Below are 5180 nucleotides of genomic sequence, written 5' to 3'. Positions count from 1 at the left end.
AATTGTTATTATTATTGTTATTAACCCAACTCCTGTGAAAAGCTGCCACAGCTTTGTTAAATGACCTCAAGTAAGGGGTTTAATTAATACCTCCTCTGAGTGCTGAGGCCTCAGGCACCATGTTACCGCCCCCACACCCAGGCTCCACCTCCTCTGAGCTCCGCCCATAGGTCCTCTCCAACCCCAGATCCTTCCATTCCCTACTTGAGCTGCTACAACATTTTCACATCTGCCAACCACTCCCCTTCCCATTCCAGCCCCCTGGCTTCCCCTCCCCCAAAATCTCACCCACCCCTCACATACTTCCATTTGAACTTCCCTTCTCCTTTTCGCAGTTACCTAGTCCCCCCAAACAGTTCTCAAGAGCTAAGTCTTTGGGTGATCATGAAAGCGAAGAGTGGGGACCCTGATCCCCGCATTTCCCCCTTGCAAGCCCCCCTTCCCTGCACTGCTTCCCAGCACTTCCATCCCATCTCGTCTCCAAGAGAGCTGCAGGGATTGTTCCTCAGGTGGTGAGGCCAGTTGGGTTGGTTGGCTGGTTTAGGGTTACAGAGCTTGGCACTAACTCCCAGGCCCGTGCAGCTGCCTACTTTAATTAATTAATTCCAATTTTTTTAAAAAAAACATCTCAGTTGGACCTCAGTGCATGCCTCTGGGGCATATGTCACATCAATTACAGACAACAATTAAGCTTGCTGCCTAAAAGGATCTGTGAATCTTTTTAAAGACTCAAATGCAATTCGGGCCTCACTGCCTGAGATCCTTAGATCACTCTATTGGAGACAGAGCTTGAGGCAGAACCCCCAAAGGATGAATTGGGCTGCAACAGTTTGCTCTGAGATAGGAGGATAGGAGGCTATTCTCTGGCTGCAGGTCTTTGCCCACATTTCCTAATCCCAGTGTTCCTTTCTACCTTTGCTTAGGTATCTGGGAAACCAAGCTACTGCAGGTGGATGGTGGCCTCACTTCTCTGGGATAAGACCAATTTCCCTCAAATTCAGAAGTCTACCTCTTTGTTGTTCTACCTGACCCTCCTGCATGGATAAGGATGAATCTCAGGCCCTCTAATAATACAATGGGTATTGACTTGACATATCCTTTTTCCAGCAGTAGAGGTAGTATATACGGGATATAAGTTTTCATCCCAGTGGTTTGAATTAGGGAAATGGTTGAAGATGTTGCTAGAGGGCAGAGATGATTTCTTTTTCTTTTTTTTTTTTTTTTTTTAAGATGGAGTTTCACTCTTTGTTTTCCAGGCTGGAGTGCAATGAAGCGATCTTGGCCCACTGCAACCTCCGCCTCTTGGGTTCAAGCAATTCTTCTGCGTCAGTCTCCTGAGTAGCTGGGACTATGGGTGCATGCCACCATGCCTGGCTAATTTTTATTTTTATTTTTTATTTTTAGTAGAAATGGGAGTTCAAGTGATCCACCTGCCTCAGCCTCCCAAAGTGCTGGGATTACAGGCGTGAGCCACTACACATGGCCCAGAGATGATTTCTTAATAGTCCATTTCCATTTGTGTTACACTTGGTAGCTGCTCAGGGAAGGTTTACGGATTGTTGAAGACAAGGAGGGGAAAGAGTTTGCATGCAGTTACAAATATTTTTCCATGTGCAAAGCAAGTAGGCAGAGATGGAACTGGCCCAAAACCCTAGTCTTATTAACATTGCTCTCTACTCAACTGGAATCTAAAAAATATTAGTAGACCAGGTAAACATGCCTTTCCTTATCTATTTAACTCAGTTATTTATTGCGTATGTGAGTTGACACTAAATCACTTTATCCTTTTATGTTTGCCAGAATCGTGGCTGTTCATTTGAGTCCACACTTTCAGAGGGCAGAGACCACATCTGCTTGATTTGCTTTGTATGGTATCCAGCAAAGGGCTGCAGTATGGTGTCATTGAGAAGGCCTGGACTTGGACCTTGGAGAACTACGTGTTAGTTCTGGCTATGTGGCCCTTAAAATCCAGACTGCATTTTTATTTACTGTTAAAAAAACAAAGCAAAAAAACAGCGAGGGGCCAGGTGCAGTGGCTCATTCATGCCTGTAATCCTAGCATTTTGGGAGGCTGAGGCAGGCAGATCGCTTGAGCCTAGGAATTTGAGACCAGCCTAGGCAACATGGCAAAGCTCTGTCTCTACTAAAAATACAAAAAAACTGAAGGGGGAGGACCTTCCTGAAGCTGGGGAGGTCGAGGCTGCAGTGAGCTGTGATCGTGTCACTGGACTCCAGTCTGGGAAACAGTGAGACCCCATCTCAGAAAATAAAATAAAAAAGCAAGGAGCCATAGCTCCCGGTACTTTGGGAGGTTGGGGCAGGAGGACAGTTTGAGCTAGGAGTTGGAGATTAATCTGGTCAACATAGTGAGACCTCATCTGTACCAAAAATAAAGGTAATTAGTCAGATGTGGTGGTATGTGCCTGTAGTCGCAGCTACTTGGGAGGCTAAGGTGGGATCACTTGAGCCCTAAAGGTCAAGTCTGCAGTGAGCTATGATCGTGCCACTGCATTCCAGCTCGAGTAACAGAGCAAGACCCTGTGTCCAAAAAAAAAAGAGTGCTTGCTTCGGCAGCACGTATACTAAAATTGGAACGATACAGAGAAGATTAGCATGGCCCCTGCACAAGGATGACATGCAAATTCGTGAAGCGTTCCATATAAAAAAATAAATAAATAAAATAAAAATAAAAAATAATAAAAATTAAAAAAAAAAAAAGGAAAAAAACCAAAACCAAACACTGGAAAACAGTGGGAACAACATTTCTGTCCTTCCTGCCTCTCAGGATTGAGAGAAGGATTAAATGAAGTCATGCAGAAGAAAGATGTGTAGAAATTGTGTAGATGTGAAAGATGTGTAGAAAAATAAAAAACCACATAAATATGGTTTTTTAACACTATAAAATGCTTTTTTTTTTTGAGACAGAGTTTCGCTCTTGTTGCCCAGGCTGGAGTGCAATGGTGCGATCTGGCTCACCTGCAACCTCGGCTTCCTGGGTTCAAGTGATTCTCCTGCCTCAGGGTCCCGACTAGCTGGGATTACAGGCATGCACCACCACACCGGTCTAATTTTGTATTTTTAGTAGAGACAGGGTTTCTCCATGTTGGTCAGGCTGGTCTCAAACTCCCAACCTCAGGTGATCCACCCGCCTCGGCCTCCCAAAGTGTTGGGATTACAGGTGTGAGCCACTGCGCCTGGCCTAAAATGCATTTTGATGTTAACACCAGAGTAGTCAAAATTCAAATTCTGTGTTGTTTCAAATAGAGAAGCTGATGTACAGAGACCAGAGCTGCTGGCTGCAGTCCAGGATCCAGGATTTGCTACAATGCCCGCTGTCAGGACATGGGGGCAGTATTAGGGTAGAAGAAAGCTCTAGCTGAAACTATACTTTAGACCTAAGTGACACTGCCAATAGCCTCCTTATCACTATAGCTGCACTCATATATCTGGCCTCTTAGTATGTACTCGTTCTTCTAGGCATCCTGACATTTCTTATTTAATCCATTTATTTATTTATTTATTTATTTGAGGCAGAGTTTTGCTCTTGTTGCCCAGGCTGGAGTACAGTGACATGATCTCAGCTGACTGCAACCTCTGCCTCCCGGATTCAAGTGATTCTCCTGTCTCAGCCTCCCGAGGTAGCTGGAATTGCAGGTGCCTGCTACCACGCCTGGCTAATTTTTTGTATTTTTAGTAGAGACGGGGTTTTACCATGTTGGCCAGGCTGGTCTCGAACTCCTGACCTCAGGTGATCCACCCACCTCGGCCTCCCAAAGTGCTGGGATTACAGGTGTGAGCCACTGTGCCTGGTCCTGGCATTTATTTTAACTATTCATTAAAATTCAAGTAGGGCTGGTGGGAGGTGGAGGGGGCATAGAGTGAAGGTTCCCATGACCCATATCCCTTTAAGAATGAACATATACATACACTTGTGCATGCGTGTATGTACATATACAAGCCCTATGATGAAAAGCCAAAAATCCAGCTGAGCTGTCTCTGGATACTGGCAGACATATGAGAAAAAGTGAGCAAAAACTGGGAATCTAGGACAACTTTATTCATTCTGTAAAAGAGGCAGTTTCCCATAGGAAGGGCTTAGGGATGACCATTGGATAGTAATTCTTCTTCTTCTTTTTTTTTTTTTTTTTTTTTGGATAGTAATTCTTAGGAAAGGAATGAAATTGCAATGTATTAATGAATATAATCAAGTCTCTAGAGTACAATCCTGAGTATCAGATCTGGAGGACCCTAACAGCCATATAATCTCCCCCTACCATTTTTTTGAGATGGAGTCTCACTGTGTCACCCAGCCTCCAGGCTGGAGTACAGTGGCATGATCTTGGCCCACTGCAACCTCCACCTCCCACCAGGTTTAAGCAATTCTCCTGCCTCAGCTGCCTCAGAGTAGCTGGGATGACAGGCATGGGCCACCATGCCTGGCTAATTTTTGTATTTTTAATAGAGATGGGGTTTCACCATGTTGGCCAGCTGGTCTCGAACTCCTGACCTCAGGTCATCCACCTGCCTTGCCCTCCCAAAGTGTGGGGATTACAGGCATGAGCTGCCGCACCCGGCCAATCCCCCCTTTCTATAAAGCCTAAATGGTGAAATGATTGAGCAAAGGTCAAGTATGAGAACCTAGGAGGCCATGACCAGGGCTCTGGCTCCAAGTCTGGTGCTGTAGGATGGGATATTAGTTAATGGGCAAGTAAGGAGCCATGGCCACTGCCCCTCTCTAAGTACAGGTGGTAAAAACTATTATTCAATGGAGGTACACCCCTAGGAATTTAGGAAGTGAGGAAGTACAATGAACAGGGGGCTTATATCAAGTCATCTTATTCACTTGACCAGGAATCAGATATCTCTGCTGCTGTATAAATTAAATGTGTGAAGGTTTTAAGAATTCTCAACATGTACAAACTTTTAAATAATAATTTTAAGTTAAAAAACAGATTCTGGGTAGGGCACGGTGGCTCACACCTGTAATCCCAGCAGTTTGGGAGGCCTAGGTGGGCAGATCACCTGAGGTTGGGAGTTTGAGACCAGCCTGACCAACACGGTGAAACCCTGTCTCTACTAAAAATACAAAATTAGACAGGTGTGGTGGCGCATGCCTGTAATCCTAGCTATTCAGGAGGCTGAGACAGAAGAATTGCTTGAACCCAGTAGAGGTTGCAGTG

At 45.0% G+C, this 5180-nt stretch overlaps 1 non-coding gene across 1 annotated transcript; it reads left to right on the top strand.

Annotated features, from left to right (window-relative positions):
* Positions 1-2558: 2558 nt before the first annotated feature.
* On the top strand, positions 2559-2665 carry LOC119472925. The gene has a single exon (XR_005202097.1). It is a non-coding gene; the product is annotated as a U6 spliceosomal RNA (small nuclear RNA).
* The last annotated feature ends 2515 nt before the right edge of the window (positions 2666-5180 follow it).

This window comes from Cebus imitator, unplaced genomic scaffold (assembly GCF_001604975.1).
Source record: "Cebus imitator isolate Cc_AM_T3 unplaced genomic scaffold, Cebus_imitator-1.0 Scaffold123, whole genome shotgun sequence".
In the NCBI taxonomy this organism is placed as follows: Eukaryota; Metazoa; Chordata; class Mammalia; order Primates; family Cebidae; genus Cebus; species Cebus imitator.
This window is presented reverse-complemented; position numbering and strand designations above follow the sequence as displayed.